The 20,001-nt window shown below is 38.7% G+C and overlaps 1 long non-coding RNA gene across 5 annotated transcripts in view; it reads left to right on the top strand.

Annotated features, from left to right (window-relative positions):
- Window positions 1-20,001, top strand: part of LOC135453638 (uncharacterized) — a 199,883-nt gene that overhangs the window by 98,553 nt on the left and 81,329 nt on the right. For 4 of the 5 annotated variants that reach the window (XR_010441908.1, XR_010441907.1, XR_010441906.1 and 1 more), the window contains one exon: window positions 1,833-1,943. This is a non-coding gene — a long non-coding RNA (uncharacterized LOC135453638). Of the gene's footprint in view, window positions 1-1,832; window positions 1,944-2,872; window positions 4,503-20,001 lie in introns of those variants that run through there. The other variant, XR_010441909.1, reaches the window with a different exon arrangement.

Raw genomic sequence — 20,001 nt, 5'->3', positions numbered from 1 at the left:
GTTCAATAGCTACAAAAGGCTCCTGGAGAAGAAGAACAAATTAAACTTCACTCCCATTACATAAAATGAGGTGATGTTACTAAAATTAAATGTGCTTTTGGGCAGGTTTGACCCACTGATGCAGTAAGACAAAACCTGGATATCCAGCATGCAAGAGTGTGCCCTTTGTGGCAAAGGTGCCCTTTGCATGCTGTAAAAATGTTTCCCCTCTCATTTTATTACTACACTAATGAAGCAGAAGCAGTAAAATGGGCAGTTCTACATCTGGGATATGTCTGGTAACTTTTCCCATGTTTCATGCACATTTTGTATTGTGTTTATGAATTGTGTATGCTATTGTAGGATGGCCCCTTCTTTTAGATGATTTTATTTTTTTAATAGAAGTTTTTTTAGCTAATCCTTTTTTATCAAAAGAAAGCAACCTTTGATCACAACTCATTTAAGCTTTCATCTTTCAAGATGTTCTGAAATACACAAAATCAATATGTAATATGTGGAAGATTTGCCTGTGGTGAAAGGTCAAGAAAAAGAATTTTTCTCCTAGCTATTGACATAAACACTTGGAGGTGAAATACTTTTCAGGGTATTTTGTGTCACACTTGAAGTCACATTGTGTGATATAATAATCAATAAAGACCACAATGATAATAATTTCATTCTGTCTGTATCAATGTTTATGAACAGTACTGATGAGTCTCCCTTTGGCTGCTGCAGGGTTGGTTAGCCATCGTTATGGAACAATGATTTATTCTGCAAGCATTTTCTTTTTCAGTCTAAAATTGTAATGATCAAAGCATTTCTTAATTTAAAGTAGAAAGAGAAAGATATAATGCATTTGTTAAAACTGATAAAACTAAGTGCAGAAATATGTAAGTTGCAAAGTTTGCTCTAAGCAGAAATAATCTCACAGGTTTGTTTTTTCACCTGTCAGAGAGCCAATGTCAAGTATTCACTGTGCTTGAGAAACTTTGCTTCTCTGGAGTATGTGATGAGATCAGAGATGCATACTAATTGTGGAATAGGTCTTAAAAAGGGCTGCTGAAGTGTAGAGAGCTCCAATGATCTTCTAAAAGGAGTAATGAGGGTTTTAGAAGGGCTGGTAGATGAATGTAGTGGTAAAGAATTCCCATTTGTGGAGACACTGAGGGAGTCTGCAGAAAGCTTTGCTGTATTCAGCAGAAAAGAATCTCAAAAATATCCCCCAATCTTGTGGTGTCATGGCTTCAGTTCATTCTGAGACCTGCATGCTTTTTACACACTGGAAATCAAAGTTAGCTAAACTGGCATGATTTTTCATTTATTTCTTAAAAACTGCAGGAAGCCCTACGGTGCTCTAAACTGCAAGGGTTAATATAACACTGTTAGTCTGACCTTGGCTCTTAAAACCATAAAAATCTGATTGTCTTCGTCTGAGTACAACAAAGTACATGTATTAGGAATTGACTTCATGTTGTTTCCTTATTGAAAATCATGTAATGAAAAATTACTGATGAAGAGTCCACTGAGAAAGCCTGTATTTTTCCTTCATAATGTCCTGAACTTTCTAATATAATTGAATTTAATCTTTTACTTTAGGATGTCATTTCTATAAAGCAATTTGTCTTAGCAAATCATTCAAGGCAGTTGTCATACAATTTTTCAATAATTTGGGTTGGAAGAGACCTTTGAAAGTCATCTCTAAACTGGAAAAGAACAAGCAGATATAAATCAAGTGGAAAATTATGTTTGAAATGTACAATTTTAATGAAAAAAGCATTATAAACATGTTACTCATATATTTTGATACCTGAATCATAGGAAATTAGGTTATTTTATTGTGCTTTATGTTGCAGATATTTCTAAAAGCCAAGCTGAGAACTAATGTCATGGTGCTGGCTGCAGCCATTGTGCTATGGATTGAAATGACCTCTGGAAACCCACTCAGAATGTCTTGGCCAGTCAAGGTAAGAACTGATTTTAATTTTTTTATTATTTTTTTTATATTTATCCAGTGCTAAAGAATAAAAGCATGGTAGGACAAAGGCCACAGACAGTCCACAGGAGAAGGGTGGTTCAGTCTCACTCATTGGTGATTGACAGAGATGGTCATGTAACCATTCACAGAAATGGTATAACCAGAGTTTGGTCTTTGTTGCACTAGAGCAGTTCACACTTGTAAATGTAGCCAAGCAATGGCCCAGCTCTAACACAGGGATTTTGTTTGTATTTATGACTTAAGCTGAGAGGAAAATCTCTGGTTTATTTAGGGCTGAAAAGGGACTTGAACATTCATCAGTGCACTCTTAGAGAAGGCAGCATGGATTCACTGAAATAACAAGCTTTTTTTTAGATTTTTATGCAGTTCTATATAAAATAATTATGCCTGCCTGAAGCCCATTAAATAGCCAAACCATTAAAATATTCTGACCTTTAACCAGATGAAACTTTTCATGACAATTTTATTGTAACAGTCAGTGAATGATCACATGGGAGTTATTCTAAAACATCAAGTGGTTTTCAGAATATAGAATGCAATTTTGTGAGAAAATGGTAGGCAGGCTACTGGAAGAGGTGATTTTATGAAATATAAAGCATAAGGTAACTTTTGGATAAATCTGGTCTTTATTATTACTGTGTTTCCATAACAGCATCAGAAATATCTATTTGGAACTAGAAATTAGTAAGTTATAATTACATCAATTCATTAAAAATGAAAGAAACACCATATTATGTCACATTAGTTTGCTATAAGCCTATTGCATTTTTACCATTCTATTTTCTATCTCCATTGCAAAATACACATTAGAAATAGCTATTTAATGATAGCAGAAATCAATCATTGTGATGTGTGAAGTCAGACATAGCTTCAGCCCTCCTCATTTTCTTCTTGTAGGCTTTATTTACATAATAAAAGCTCTATGTTTTTACATGGGCTTGTGAATGAAGATGTTGGGAAAAAAGACAGCTATGCAATAAGAATTTTATGAAGATCTCAAACAAGATCACAGGAGAAAAATTTTTCCTTTTCAGTTTAATACACAACTTGGAGAGTTGTCTGTAAATGCGGATACCAAATCAGGGCCATGAAATATGTATATGTAGAAATAGAAAATAAACATTTAAAAGTGGGAAAAGCTCTAATACAGAATTTCAGCAAGTTCTACTCCCCAAAAGCAAATAGTTGTGATACAAACTGAATGACTGCTCCTTTTGCTGGGACTGGAGGTTGCTCCATGTATGACACATTTCAGCGGTGCAGACCTGAAGCCTCAGTTGCACCTGGAAGCTGAAATTCCCAGAGCCTGGAGAAAGCACAGCTCAGCACAGAACACAGGAGGCTGCACTTGAAGCCCTCCAGCCCCTCTGAGCAGTGAAGTAACAGAGCAAAATTCAGTCCTGCAGACTGCTGGGAGCTTGAGAGCAAGGAGAATATTGCTTCTTATCTACAGGCTGAGATTGAATCTCCTCCAGCTTCAGAGTTCTGCAATACAGATATCTCTGTCTTAGCTAGATTCTTTTTGAACTTGATGGAGAGAAAGAGGCTCTCCAAGAGAGGGTTCATAGGACTATTTTGTGGGTTTTCTAAGGAAAAGATTAGGTGACTTTTGTAACATTCTGAGCTGGGTGAAATGACAGATTCTGCTCCCTAGGAAGTACAGATATTTCATGCTGTTTCCTGTGGGAATTGTTTGATGAACAAGTTGAGTTAAAGCAACCTGCTGCTCTCTTGTTGTTTGAACTAGAGCTTCCCAAGTGGGCTAACTGTTGGAATCTGCAGTGGTAGCTTTAATGAATAACTCATATTGGAGTATTTTGTGGTTAAAATGTATGAGCATGAAATACTATGATACCATGTTTCTTTCTATGGATGCATTGGAACAATCCAAGGTAATATCTTTGGGGTTTTTTTCTTCAAATTTGGATATGATGTCAGTATGAATTCTGAATGTTTCCCTTCAGTAAATTTGGTATGATAGCTTATGGAGTAAAAAGTTCTCAAGAATGATGTATCAATTTCAGTTTGGTGTATTGTTATGTATTTTTTTAAGATAATAGGATTGGACAAAAGGTAGTAGCATAAATATATCCTCATTATCCCTAAAGGAATACCTGGAAACATTTTGTGAACTTCAAAACACACTGGCATGTGAAATTAAAAGTCACATGAATGATTGAAAATTATTCTGTATGTCCTGCTCTGGCAGTGGTAACTCATGCAGCCCTAGAGCTTCCCTCCAGGTTCAGGGCTCTGTGTGCCCGATCCATGGCCCAAAGTGAAGCTGCTGCAGGAGGGGACATCAGGGGATGTTCCTTCCCTGAGTGTCCTGCACACCCCAGCTCAGCATCCCCTGCTCTGAGCCCAAGCCTGGGCAAGAGGGAGCACTGCTCAGTGCAGCTGTGCTATTCCTGCAGAGTCTGAATCCACCCCTGCAGTGGAGGAGCCATTGGAGCTTTATGAAAGATACTCTTAAATCCCCAGTCTGCTCTTGCAAATATCAGCTCTCGGTTTAGTTCACCCTCAGCTTTCCCCCCCACCTTTGTGCTATCTCATTGTTCATATTTGTCTATTTTGGCCATGGCTCAAGGCCAGAATTGAGGCTTACTTTTGCCTCTCTGCAGTATGTTGTATAAATATATGCTATATAAACATCAGTTGGGATAACACTGTGATCTCCTTAGAATTTTTCTTTTTTCCCAGCCGAATATATTAGGAAAGAATCACCAAATGCTCGTGTCTATATCAGACTAATTTCTGATTCTTTTTAGAGGTGTGAGGGCTAGATAGATATTTCTTGGTGAGGAGGCCACCAAATACAGAGTAGAGAGGAGTTTAATTAACTAGTGTGGAGAAACTGCAGGAGGAGAAAATATATCTTGTGGTAGCTAGAAAGTGAGCAAGATCGATTTGTTTGCACTGGCAGCATCACCCACAGAGTGAGCTGTGAACAGGGAAAAGGGCCTCACTCACAGATCCCTGAGACATGGACAGCACAAAGAACAGTGCTCTTAGGACTGAGATGTTTCTGTGACCTTTAGCAGAATCTCAAGACATTCTGAGATTTTTATATCTACTGATGATTGCTCTAGGATGGTTTAAAAACCCTCAGAATAGAATGTCTTGTTCATGTGAAATTTATAAAATCCCTAAAAAAGGAGGTGCTGAGAATTCTAAGTAAAAAAATGAACAATAATTGCATTGCACTAAATAAATTCAGGAAAAAAGGTAATGATTATCGTTTTATAGAGTGATGCTGTGCTATAAATTCAGCTGCTTAAGTAATTTTTTGATAAGAAACTTAGTTCTGTTTATCAGTTTTGTGAAATGTGCAATGGAGACCTTCATCCTCTGCAACATTGCAATTTTTCTGGGGTTTTTCCCAGTTTCTGGTAGTTCTGGAGCAGAGCATCTCTCTACTCACTAGCATTAATATTAAAGCTGTCTATGTAGGTGGTTAAAATTTGACCAGAGAAGACTTTTATTTGGGAAATTTACTGAGCTCTTCTCCATTCCCTGTTCAATAGCTAAACTCTATGACTAGTAATAAGAGTCTTAGTTTAAATATTTAAGGAAAGGGAGAAAAATCCAAAACATTTTTAGCATTTCCAGCCAGTTCATAACAGCCAGTAGATGTCATTCTATCTCTATTTTAATGCCTGTGTCTACTGTTCTCATTATATTTTTCTAAATAACAAATTGCAGATGGGAATGGGGGTAAACATTTATGTTTAACTTTTTTCTGATTAATGCACAAGTCTATATCTTTTCAGTAATGTAAGGTGTCAGAGTGTGAAATTGGTACTTCTTGATGCAACTGAGGCTGATAAACTATTGTCTTTCTGTCACTCATCCATTAGTACTATTTAATTTATTTATATGTTTGTACAAGAGATTTGTCAGCTTTGCTCTCTGCATGGCTCTTCTTTCTTTTTTCATTACAATTTCTTTTTTCTCTCTGAGAGGGTTTGCTTGATGCTGTTCCTGTAGTTTTTCTCCTATCATTTCTCAAGATGTCAAGGCCAAAAAGAAGAAGAGTTTTGTAACTCTGGGGTGACACACAGACTACTGCCTGGAGTCACACAGAAGAAAGGTCTGAGACCAAATGGAAAGAGAAGTTTGGTATTTTTTTACTGAATAACCTTATTGTTAACTAAAACTCAAATGCAGAGCCCTGCTGGCAACTGTAGCAAATGGAAAGACTTCAATCTACAATAAGGATTTTGCAGTCTTGCTAAGATAAGCAATTTGTAATTAGTCATTTCATTTCTGTCCAAAGATACATAGCGACTGTCTTGAGAATGGTGTGGGCAGAGGGCCAAACCTCTGAGGCTGTGAGGAGGCTGAAATGCTTGTGCTGCCTTTGAAATGCTCACAACTGCACGTGCTAGTGAGAGGGGAGGAAACTGGATGTGCTGTTCATTCTATGGCTGGAGTAGCTCAGGTGCCAGGACTGTCAAGCTGGCAGTTTTCAAAATACTGAATTCTTATTTTTGCTTTTTGGCAGCCATTGTTTCACCTGCTCTGTCACATAGGGACCCCACGTGTTTGGTTAGCCACTGAGCTCAAGCAGATGCTCTCCAGGGAATATTTACTCTGCTCCAGCACAGAATTTGCAATCCATGGTCCCAGAGAAGCCCTTGCAGTGCCAGAGCAAAAATACCCCATTTTCTGCAGAGTCAATTACAAATACAGGAACACAGGAAAGACAGGCCTAAGGTGAACTTTAAGATGGGAGAATCTTACCTGGCTTTACAGAAGTAAGGTTTTAAATGAGACTGGGAGCATAAAAAAGAATTACAAAATTACATTCTATAAAGCCTTTCTGTGGTACCTCCTCTTAAGGGATTTACAATATACATTACCTTTGAACCCACAAGTGTTGGGCTGAATGGCAAACTTGGTATCTTGGTTTGGGTCTTTCCAATGCCACTGCAGTTTCTCTCCTCAGTCAGTGAAGTGTAATCAGGTGGATGATAATGGCATGAACTGCTCTTCAGATGCTGCAAAGGAATCTAATCTGTGTGTGTGCTGGGTAATGCACGCAGGGAATTAGTGTCAAACTGCTGGTCTGGCTGTTCTTGCTGCACTTGGGGCTGTGTGACAACTCAGGCCAGTTTCCACATGTTAATACCACACTAATACCACACCAGTGCCTCACTGTTACTGGAAAGAATTTGACATAGGAGCATTGCATTTCCTCTGGATTTTGGAGCTATAATCTTGGATAAATTTTTACCATAGAGAGCTACCATCTCAAGCCAATCAGGAATTAGAGCTAATAGGAATAGTTACACAAAGTGCTAATGGTACCCTGTGTCTTATCAGCATATTAATTATCATGTCAAAAAATCACAGTAAGGAGCTACTGGAGTCACCAAAGGAAAGAGAGTAACAATTCCATCATCAGTGAGAGGCAGAAAATCAAGAAGAGACTGAAAGTGTTTTTATAGATACCGACTGGCAAAATGTCTGTCTGCTGAAGAATATCACAGTCTTGGTACTGTTTGCATTGCTGAGGAAAACAGTTATATAAGCAGGCAAAATAAACACTACTGCCCGTGTAAAGAGGAATAACAAATAAAGGAAATAAGTGTGATGGGGAGTGAAAAGAACTGAAGAATATAAAGACACTGCGAATAGAGGGGATTGGGTGCTAGTCAGTTTAAATCTGTCTTGTACCACTACAAGGAAGAGCATGGAAACAAATCACTCTCAACTGGACAAGGAAATAAGACAAAGGCTCAGGAAATTAGTTGTGGCAAGAGGTCTAAAAGACCCAAGATGTTAAAGCTCAGTTGGTTGGACAGAGGACAAAGCTTTTGTTGACTTGCAGTGTGCATCTGAATACCTTTTGCTGAATTCTGCACATTTTTACTCACAGCACCAAAAATAATGAAATTGCATTCTACCTTTTAAGCTGTGAGTCACTTTGCTGAAGGGTCACTGCCCAGACAGTCTGAATGTGCCCAGCAGACAGAGAATACCAAAAGGGAGTAGAAATTTACATCATGTCTGTGTCGTGACAAAGGAAAATGTAAAGATAGCAACTTCTCAGGGGGTTGTTATTAGGATCCTTTCAATCTGTGCCAAAAGAACATTATTCAGGATTCATACTGCGATGTGGCTTGTGACTGACAAAATCCTTAGTCCTGAATGTGTCTACTCATCATCTGGAAGAAGCTGTATCCCACTGCTGCATGCCTTTATAAAAAGGCTGAGAGAGGAAAAAGTTGAGAAGACTATGGAAAGGTCTGCAAGGTGCAATGGAAAGATGGGAAGCCTCTAATAAGCTCCCACTTCCTATTTTGACCTGTGTGAATCATGCCATGCAATGCTGAGTTTGTGTGCGCTCAGGGAAGGGAAGGGAGGACATGCAGGAATTTCTGCTTTAATCTGTCACCTAGCCCCATTAGAGAGCCAGGATCAATTGCCTTCCCAGAATTTGCCACAGTCTGACTAGGATGGCATCAGAGCAGTGGAAAATAGGTGCTTGGAGAGAGATTGGCTGTTCAGCTGCTTTTCCATGAAACTGTGAGCTTGGCAGCACAGCAGGCCTCATCCTTGTCACACAGAGCCTCCTGCATCCCCTGCTCCTGTAGGGACCATCAGGACATTAAATGTGTGTCTGCTCACATGGCTGTGGGTCAGCTCAGCCTGAAACAGAAAAAGCCCTCAGCGGGGCTCCTCAGAAAGCTCTTTTCCTGCAGAATCTGATGCTCAGGGAGTTGTTTTGCTTCTTGGGACAGGCCATATGTGTGGAAGGAGGCTGACTAGAGAGGCTGCTGCTCCTCTTACCCCTTTCTTTGTATTTTCATTGAGCCTACACTGAAATGGACTTCACAGGTTTTCAGATATGCCCAATTTGTTCTCTTCTGTACCTGTGGGAGAGTATGCAATGTATTATCATCAGATAACAACCTATTAATGCATCCCACTATGTACTTCAGTAATTGTATCCAGTGATTCTGCTGGAGGAAAAAATTGAGTTAGTGCCTTCATTTGTGCTGTGAATATGATCCATCTTTTCTCCTGTGTCCAGGGCTCCAACTGCAATAATTAGCTGGCATAGACCATTTGTAAATTTGAAATGACTAAATTATGTGATCCTTTCTTTGCTTTATCTTTCAGCATATTTAGACAGGAAACATATGTCATCAGCTGTGGATGCAGCTTTAGGAAGAGATGACTCTGTCTTTCTGTGCACTGTGGTGCAGAGATGTCTTGGTTACAGATGCTTTGGGCTTTGCAGGCCTTACTCTCCCAAAACTGGTGCTTTCTGAAAGCAGAGAATTCACCTTTGCTTATCACTGTTCTCTTTCTGACTGTGGTATGTATATACAAAGACCTTGACATAGGAATTTAATGATTTTATGTGCATCACAAAGCCAAAGCAAGCCTTCCATTCACCTCACCTTTCTCCTTTCTACTACTCTCTGTTTTGTGATATAACTGATGTGGTTAGGCTTATCTTATGGAAATGTTGAAGTGATTTTGTCCTTTTCAAGCCTCTGTTTTCAGTTCCAGATAGAAGGGATATGTTGTTTCATGTGAAAATTTCTTGCTCACAAGAGTAAGCCTGAAGCCCTGTTGTATGTCTCCAGTGGTACATTGGTGTTCATTACTGCTGGTTGGATTGCTTGTTTGTTTCTTTATTTTGCTTTTCCATTCAAAAGAAATGCTTTTGGAATCAGTGTCTGCCCAATGCCAGCTGGTCTGATGCAGCTCTTTATGAAATACACATAATCAAAGAAAGGATCTACTCATATTTTAATATTTTACTATTTACATTACTATTCATTCTCAGTAGCCAAGGAAATGATATGTTTTTCTCTGTTGTTTTTTACATTTTTATGATGCACTAGAATTATAACTTTAATAGGCAGAAATGATATTATTTTGGGGGTAAATATCTTACCATTATTTTAGCTAGAGTTTAAAAGTTTTTAAATAAGTAATTTTGGACTACTTCTAAAATTGTACTTCATTTGTTAGGAATGTATGAAGAATAAGCATTTGAGACTGATTTTGTTTCCTAAATTTCAAAGCCAAATGGTTGTCTATTAGTTATGCTATACAGAATTTATACCTAAAAATCACAATTGTAATAATTAGGCTTTGTCTTCCCCATTTCTTTTCTGGGGAGATATACAGTAGCCTTCTGAGGTTCTTGAATTTTTAGCTGTTTCTTTCTACTGCATATAAATAACCTGAAGAAATTACTCTGTTTACATGCTCAGTAGAAAAAAAAAAAAAAAAAAGAAAGAAATTTTTAGCTGTCCTCTAGCTTTGGTCCCTGGCTAGTTGTAGATATAAGAACATTCTGTATATAATGAAGTACCTGGAAAGTGCCAGCAGCTATTCAAAATTACTCTTCCTGAAATAGGCAACATAAAGGTCACACTTAAGATAATAAATATTCATGTAATTAGGTTATATCTAGCTACACAGAATACAATAGCACCAATCACCACAAGTGATTGAAATATTTTCATCAAATTCAGTGATGACTGAGAGATGAAGAGCACTGCCAAGTGGAACGTGTTTTTGGAATACTCCACGGGAGTTAAGAGTGACTGTTCAAACCATTGGGATCATTTAAATGTCTTTGCCAAACCTTTGCTTTTTTCTCTTTTGTATGGTGCAGTGTTCCTTGGCAAAGTCTGGGTCAAGTTGTTCCCATTCAGCAGCTTTTCACATCCTTTTTGTGTCAGAAAAATTGTCTGTACATGGCACAATGAAATAGAGAACTATTCTGGTCTTAGAGTTTTCATTACAGAAACAAGACATAAAGCAGTCACAACTTTCTTTCCTTGTCCACAGTGACACTACCTGTGTTCCCCCCTTTCCCTTTCTGTAAAAGTTAAGGCATTAGTGCCAGTATCTTTTTTAAGTTCTATTTAAAATTATTACTTCTGAATTCCTTCTGAAATTTGATCAGGATTCAGCACTCATCACCTCAAGTCTTAAACCATTTTTTCTCGTGTAACAGCGCACAGCAACATCTGTCCAAAAGATCTCTGGTTTGTAGCAGTGCTTGTTTCCAACCCATGGGTTACAAAACACAACATTACTGTTCCCCACATGTGTTCATTTATCCTGCAGTGCCCTACAGCAGCTGGAGCTGCAGGCACAGCTCTGCACAAGGCACCTGCAGGGAGACGGACACTCCCATGGGGTTCTCCCTGCATTTCCATGGAGGGAGAGCCTGAGCTTCAGCACTTGCAGTAACACAAGCTTTGCCTCACCCAGCTACTTTGCTTATCAGCTTGCAGTGCAAAATCACAAGTATTTTATGGAAGAACAAATTCTAAGCAAGAAGCAGTCAGGCTCCCAGTAGTGTGCACGCTGCCCTGCCCTTTGGAAGTGGCCTCACCCAGCTGAAGGCTGTTTCCTTGCCTCAAACAGATAAAAAATCCTCCAGGGTCCAGGTGGCACAAAGGAAGTTTATAAAATTGCCTTTCACACACATAACAACTGAGACACGGCACTTGTTCCACAAAGCACAGGGGCTGAGGGCTGTGCTGATCCAAGTGAAGGAACTGCAGTGGTTGAACTCCTGTCCCTGCTCAGGCAGAGCTGCCATCATTGCAGGGAGCAGGGGGGTCAAATGGAACCTTGAAAGGCTTGAGGAGTGCTGATCTGTGACTGGTTGTGCTTGTCTTAACACATGGCATTAATAAAAACAAAGGGTTTTGTTATATTGGACATGAATTTGCTCGATTTAAATGTTTCTCATCGGAGACAATGAAAAACATTAAGTGAGGTAGAAAATTTTCATATTTACCCACCGAGAGTTTGTCATGTCTTTCAATTTCACGTTGTTCAACAATGCTGGAATGTGAAAAAAATTATAGTTTGTGCATCAAGGTGAGAGACTGTTGACTGATAAAATACTGAGCTATTCTTGTAGAGGAATTTCCATCTGTAACCGTGTTGAATTTCAGTTAAAATCAATTTATAGCTCATTTCATTATTTTCTGCTTTCAGAAGTGTGACCCAGTGATTATTTCTTCTTTTCTAGTCCTTGTTTAGTTTCTTAAAAGCAAAACAAAATAAGAAACCATGCATCAATGTGCATATTTAATTCAAAGACTGCTCCTGCTTGGCCAAAGCTACTAGAGCACAAAATATACTAAGAAAAGATGTCTTTCTGTATTGTTCTCATGTTGAATCTTCATTAAGATTTCATCAAAAGTCCATTAAAATCTTCCTTGCTTAGTAACTGCAACAAGAGCTGTTCTTCCAGGGGCCCAGAAACTCTGAGGTTCTTGAGGGGCTCAGAATTCAAACTACTTAGGAAAAGTTGATCAGTGTTTATGCTCTTTTGTTTCTTTTTGTTTTCTCCCCTGTTTTTCCTGAATAACCTGACAAGTTACTTCTGTTACATTTTAGGTCGTGCTTTGTTTGCAATATATATGCGCAATTATTTTTTTAGGCTCTCCTGAAAATGAGAAAACTGAGGTCTCAGGCAAAGAATTTTATTTTGTAATGGAAACCTAACTATCAGTTTTTACTTGATGATATTTTGTACTTATGGAATGCAGTTCACAGAGAAAAGCAGGAGGTTGAGTGTTTGGAAATATTTCTTATATTATATATGGTAACTTTTAGAGTAGTATATGGAGTTAATAAACCGAGCAAGACTTGTGCAGTGAGCACCATAGGCTTTGGTTAGATGATGAATAAAACATTAATAATTAAAATTAATATATAGGGCATTTTTATCTCTATGGCAGGTATGAAATAAATTTTACAAAGCTGGAAAAAATAGTTGTATTTGAGAACAGAAAATATGGTGTGGTTGAGTTCTGAGGTTCTTCATCCTGTCTGTCTTGTGGTATCCCAAGGTTCTGATTTCTAACTGGAGGTGTGAGAATGAGAATTTTGGGTCTTTAATCCAGCAGCTAAAAACCTGGCTGATTTTGAGAGCTATTAGTCATGCTCTGGGCTATTTTGAAGTTCTATTCTTTATGCCAGTTTGCAAATTGTTCATCTGCATCTACCTTACCTCACTTGTCTGCCAGGCTGTCATGATGTCTTAATACAGACCAATAATTTAAAATTTACATAGGTGGAAGAAGGCCGTGTGTAACCAAGCAAGAATTTAAGTTAAGAAAGGACAGTGTTGTTGGACACAATAAAATTATGTCAAATAGAAGGAAGACGGTTTTTGTCCTTGAATAGAGAAATCTTTCAGCACTGCTTCTGACTATGCATGGACATCTCTTTCAAAAGGAATTAAATAATGATAATCCATTGGTTTTAATGCAGTGTTTGCTTTCTAAAGAAAACATCAAGAAGGCAAACATTTGCAGAGAGAAAAAATGTTTTACCTCTGCTACAAAGAAGATCTGAGTGGAATGTTTAGTTCAGACAGAAGGCACCAGCTAATAACACAAATAATCAAAGGATACTCTCTTGTCGGTGTTCAGTTAACCAGTCTATGAATATCTCTTTAAATAGATCTCTGCTTTGTTGAGCTTTTGCTTTTTGATGGTGGTGGTGTGCTAATGAGAGCTAGCTGCAGGGAAGGGTTCTGAGGGAAGGAGGAGTATTGGGGAGCACACTTTTCATCATGTAGATAGCTTTTACTGCATGCAGCAATTAAAACTGCTTTAGTCCAGAGGTTAAAAAGAAGAAAAAATACCCCAAAACCTTCAGCTTGCCATCGTGTTTCAAGGGGCCCAAGAGAAAAAAAGGCTTCTTCTATTTCACATGAAGGTTCTAAATCCAGTCCTTTGGGGTTTGAACAGTCTGAGTTATTATAAAATCAAAACCCAATGCTTTTACTGCAGAAGAGGTAAACAATATTGGGACAGATATTAATATCCTATAACTCGAGTGCTAAATGACTTCTGGTTTTGGCATGTTTAGATATGGCAAACATTTAAGAAATAAGCACTGCCAAGGTCTAATTATTGCAAACTAATTACAGCTGTTGAAGTTGAAGCTCAGGAAGTGTGAAGTGCCTTCAAGAATTGCAATTCCCTGGGGATGTGATTAGCTCACAGTCTCCACCCTGGTAGTTCTGTTTGGAGCTCTCTTGTGTAAGTAAAGCAGACAGGATTGACAGATAAACCTTGGTTTTGTCTGAGTTTCAGATTTTCACAGGCTGATTCACCTGAGTAGAAAACCTATGAACCAGTACAAGAGTAGGGGCTTGTGTAGAAAGTTGTAGACAAATTTTAGCTATTTACCTGGAAAGTGGGATACAATATTCAGCAGTTTTATTTACAGAAATGTCCAACCGTGGTTGTGCTCACTCCTTGGCTGGTAGAACAGAAGGGCAGTAGCCTTTTAATGCAAGCCTGTGCTTCTGACTGTGTGAACTAAGTATTGACCTGTCTCTTTGTGTATAATAATCTTGTGCAGATGCTTGATGTGCCTGTGGACTGGAGTTTGCCAGCACTTGCCCTGGGGTTTTGTATTTCTGTGGAGGTTTTGGTCTGGTTTTTAAGTTGCAGTATTTTAGCATACAGTAAAAGAACATTCAGGGTGAGGACAGAATAGAACTGTGCTATTTAACCTTTCAAACTTACTCTTTAAACTGTTACAGGGTCAGGAAACTTCTGAGCTGAAGGCTCCTGACATGGGACACTGATTGCCCATTTGAATTACTGATCACAAAGCCTCTGCATCCTGAGAAGAATTTACCCCAGCACAGTTACATGTGCTAAACGTGTACAGACTCTTCTAATCTTCTGCCTAGAAGGAGGAGATATTTGCAATAAAGCAAATTACTAGTACTTTATATAGAAGGGATTAAAAGACAATTAGAGGAAGGTAGGGGATTTCAGAGGTGATAGGAGACTGGAATTTCTCTTTGAGTCATTGCACTAGGAGCTGGTTGAATTTTTTCTCCTTGTTGCTAGCCTTGCAATTAGGTGAGATTGAACATGAGCTTAGAAAAGCTTGAGAGCAATTCTTTACCAAGCTGGAATTTAGACTATCTGCTGGCTGAGTTGGAAGAGCAGTGTAGGAGCAGAATGGGTCTGTGGTTAGAGAAAAATAAAGAGGACTGTGGCAGGGATAAGGATAACAATCTCCCTTATCTGGTTTTTCAGTTTTTCAAGATGTTTTCTATTGGTTAAGCAAGACGATCTATCAGATTTCACAGCTTATTAGAAAAATCCCTCAGGGCTTTTTGCTTGCTGCACAGTGCTGATGTGCTTTAGAGATGTTAACTATCTTGGTTTTGGTTTTATTGGGGCTCATGTAGTAGCCTGTATTCCCCATGTGCAAGATGGTAAATAAAGCCTTGTGCAAATCAAGAATTTATAAATAAGGTGACTCAGGATTAGGTTCTACCCTAAGTTTTCTGTTCTGGGTGACCATTAGTGCAAAGCATGCCATGAAACTAGTATAAAGGGACATCTCTGGCCATTCAGCTGGATACAAAATTGAAAAAGACAGAGGGATTGTCTTAATACCAAGAGCTGAATCAAGGTTTGACTGCTCTTTTAACTATATCTGAGGATAAAAATAGGACTAAGTGCTGGAAATACTAGTTTGCTAACACAGGCTCAGCCCTTTTTTGAGTCTACAGAAACACCATCTTACTCAGACTTCAGAAAATAATTATATCTATAACCTTCTGGAAATAGTATCTAAAATCTAGCCTAGTCTAAAAAGGCTGCTTTAGGCTTGCTGAGATCAATAAAATATATATTAAACAAAATATTACCTGTAATCTGAATATGTTAGGGAAAGCTGAATCTTTTTTCTTTATTTTTTTCTTAGTTTGATTAGGTGGTAGAGGTCTGAACCCAGCAGCTGCAGCAATGTTTGATTTATATTGGCAGTGTTATTTCTGCATGAAAGAGGTGGCTGTATTCTCTGGGGGCTGGGAGATGCTGTGTTTGTGATGTAACAGATGCATGGTAGATATTAAGCCTCCTAGCTCTGTATCTGTGCTTCTGGAAGAAGCATATTAAGAAACAAGGGTTGGAAAAAGCTTCACGGATCAACAAATCATGCTGGTATTGCTGTTTCATAAACTTCAAATCAAACTTTACATTAGTTAGGATTTTTGTCTTAGCTGCTGTACTTGGAAAACTATTCATGAATGTCATTGTTCTGAAGGGTAGAAACCTTCTGGTTTCCAGTCTGAGAGAATTCAGTTTATATGCATTTCTTCATCTACCTACTTTAACCTTTAGCTTAAATTATTCTTTTAAATACCTAATCTTTATCCTGAAGTGCACTTATAGAGAACAGTCATACCCTCTGATGAGCTGTTCTTTCTTCTCATGTAATAGTCTCCTCATTCTTCTGCCAGCAGCTTTTTTTCCTTTTGCATGTTTCAGTCTCACTTAACTTTTAAAAGTATGAATAACATAATAATGACAAAGATTAATGTTTTTCAGTCTCTCCTGGAAATGCCTGTTTCGATTGTCTCTAACTGCTCATTTACTTTTCTCACAATTTTATCCCATTGGTGGCTCATCCTGTGACTGGTGACTAATATGCCCGGGTTTCTTTGTGACATCTACAATTGATGAGCTTACAGCTCCTAGCAAAATTCCCTTTTATTAGTCCTCTGGTGAGCTGAAAGGCATCGAGAGCTGAATATATAAGAGTTGGCCCTGTCATGTTAGTGACCTAGATAATGTTCTTAATTTTGCTTGCAGCAACTTTGTTGGACTTCTCAGTCACTTTACTTGTAAATCTAGGGGGAAGAAAAGCATCACGGTTGTCTGTTTTCTTAGCTGTGGATGAGGTTAGTGAATTGCATTTTAAAGAAATAAACTACAAAGTCAGGACCTCCAGAGCTGCAGCATCTTTAAAGTGAATTACTGTGCAAGTGTCACACCTGTCATAGTCACACCTGGAAGTGTCATATGCCTTGGATGAGGTGTGTGGCTCATAAGAACCCTAGAGGTGCTGCAAAGGAGGAATTAAAGGCTTCTGAAGCCTCCCACAGAGGTGGCCACTTTGACTCCTTTACAAACAAGTGTGAGCATCTTCTACATTTCAAGGAAATTTGAAGGTTTTAATTACCACAGTTTGTGAAGGTTTGTGACTGAGGACAAAGTATTATTCATTTGGTGTCTATCTTCCAATGAAACATGAAGATAAATAGAGATATTAGCCTCTGGGTATTGTTGGTTGTTCCAGTACCCTTTGAACTTGTGAAGAATGGGGAAAATGTGAACTGATGAATATTAATGAGTTTGGCCTATGTTCCTCTTGGATATGGGGAGGCACAGCAACTGGAGTAGGAAAGAAGAGGCAGCTGATGGGCAAGAAAAATTATAAAGGTGTTAAAAATGTGAGGTCTGTGAAAAAGTCCCTTTATATTTAAATTAGTTTTTCAGCAATGTTTTAGCATGCTCTTACCTATATCACCTTCAGCTGGGGCAGCAGTGCATATTCAGTCATGTTTCCACAAACTTCACCTAAGGCCTTTGTGAATTTTCATTAGCTGAGAATTCCCTGTGCTGTGCTGCACTGTATCTGCCCTATAACTTAGGAACACAAGGGACAACAATGATTGAACACTGTTTATTTAACTTATTATTGGTAGTTACCTTAATTCCCCAGAATATTACATCCCACTACTTAGCAGGCATTTGTACACTGCTGTATATTTAACAGAGCTTCAGGTTATAATTTCAACAATAAAGTGCACAGCTGGGTGGCACAGGGAAGGAAGTGATTGCCAACCAGAGTGTGATTCAAGTGTTTGTTGGTTTGGTTTTTAATAAAATATTCAAGGTCAGAACCATTTTATTTTTTAAAGGAGTAGCAGAGTATCTAAGGACTCCAGGTAGAAGATGAAGATCAGGCATTTCTAAAGACTGAACCTGGTGAAATTAACCACTTCTTGTGCTAATGCCATCTGTCTCAGTTTAGAGAGAAGTTCAGGAGAGGAATATTCTGGAACGAGTGTTTCCTCTAACAAAAGAGGTTCCAAAAATCCCTTTCTGCAAATGAGAAAATTAATACTAGTGGATTTGACAGTGAAAAAACCCAACTGCTTATTGACAAAGTGCCCACGTGGCATGGGAAAAATGGCAAGGGCTTTTGTCTCAGGAAATTAAAAAACAAAGGTTTGCCTATCAGCTGGGGAAAAAAACCAGATGGGAACATGGTGAATCTCTGATGTTGGTCTCCCCTTCACAGCAGGTGAAGCTGGTGGATTTAGGGTCCTTTCTTTGGCTGGGCTGGCAGTTCTGAGGGCTGGGAGGGAGCAGCCACTCAGCTCCCCAGTGCTTCCCCTCTTCCCCTGTGGATATCCTCTCTGGCCTTGGACCAAACCAAACCAGACAGCTCAGGAAATAAAGGCCTCAAAGGATTCTTGCCACAGTCTCCAGGGCCAGGGAAAGCTCAGGGTATTACTTGCCTGAGCTAAGAAATACCCAAGCTAGCTAAGCAACAGAGAGCCCAGCCTGCCTGGCCCCATGGAGGGAGGTGGGTTTGAAAAAGCCTCCGCCAGAGCCCCAAGGCTCCTCCTGCCCCAGACCCACCCCCAAGCAGAGCAACCATCTCTGGGCATAGAGCAAACCACAAGGGAATAGAAAACCTCAAGCCACCATCTTCAGTGTCCCTTGATGTGTCCACACCCTGGCAAACTTCTGACTGCCCTGGTACCTTGGATCTGGCACGAGGCTACTTAGCTTAAAGGTTTATATGCATGTTCTGGAAACACTTCCCTTCATTTCTGCAACGTAGTCAACCCTCAAGCAAATGAAATTACAGTTAAAATTATGATTGGGAATTATCTTTCTAGCAAGTAATTTACTTTGCTCAAGATCAGTGCAATTAAACTCTGGTTGCAGGAAAACATATCAAACCCCCCTTTTTCCAGCTCTCTATTTTCTTTCAGAATTTTACATATAAATCAGCTACCCCAGTTGGTATCAGCTGAGCCTCTGAATTCTTTCCATTTTATATGATTATTTTGAAATTGAGCAACAGGAACAATGGTTTGGGTGGTTTTGGACAGAGTGTGAGTTTTGGAACACTCAAACAACAGAATTCTTTATTCCTTTGCTGAGAACAATACCATGGAGAACTTCTTGGCAATATGAATGGGGTTTTCCCTCTTCTGTGTGAAATATGGTGAAATATCTGGCACAAATAGGGCAGTCCAATATTTCCAGTACTGTGGACAGATGCTAGTTTTGGATAACCTCCAATAAACCACTCTCAGGAGTCACATATGTAATTCTTGAAACAGACAATTACAGCAAGTAAGCCACAGTCTATCAATTAAATCTTGAAGAGTTGTTCAAGAAAATCCTTCATACAGAATGTTCTTTTGGTTGTTAGCTGAAAGGATAATTTTTCTCTGTTTAATTAAGTCAAATACATGTGTTACTTAGGAATAATGCTAAGTATTAATTTATTTTCCTTTCTCATTTTAATTATAGTGTGTGCAGAAGCTTATAAAAATACCGAATAAACTTTTCCCTCCCTGCTCTCAGGTCCTAAGAACAGAGAAAAATAGTAGATACTTTAAGTGAGTTGGGTCAGAGTCACATCCTGAGGAAAACCTCATAGCCATTAATATGTAAATAGACATAAGTAGACTTAGATGAATTTGCTCTAAGAAAAGGAAAAAAGGAATGGAGAATTATAAGGGTCTCCTGTACTATTTTATTTTGCCTCTTGTTTTGCACTAAAGCCAAGCTCCAGTTTTACTAAAGAACACACTGACCAGCCTGTATTGTGAAACAGATGATGTTTCATGATGTTTCATGCTCCATGATGTTCCTTGCTGTTTCTTGCATGCCAAGTTTCAGGTCTCCTCTTTGGGCCTCTGTCTAAGATCAGTTTCCCCATTCCTTGAAAAGCTTCTGTAAATATACTTCTAACAAATGTACAATCTATCTGGCTCTAGGGAACATCATCCCAAGAATATTGATTTCCTTTTGAGAATAGACAATGTTAGAAGTATGCCACTATGCCTTACTGCATCGTCATGCTTACATGAGACATGAAAAATTATTATTTATAGGGAAATTGCACAGTAGAAACTGTTCAGTACCACACAGCCACTATGAATATTTCTGCTCTGT

The sequence above is a fragment of the Zonotrichia leucophrys genome, chromosome 13, assembly GCF_028769735.1.
Source record: "Zonotrichia leucophrys gambelii isolate GWCS_2022_RI chromosome 13, RI_Zleu_2.0, whole genome shotgun sequence".
In the NCBI taxonomy this organism is placed as follows: Eukaryota; Metazoa; Chordata; class Aves; order Passeriformes; family Passerellidae; genus Zonotrichia; species Zonotrichia leucophrys.
Note: the sequence above shows the minus strand (reverse complement) of the source record. Positions and strands in the feature narration are given on the sequence as shown.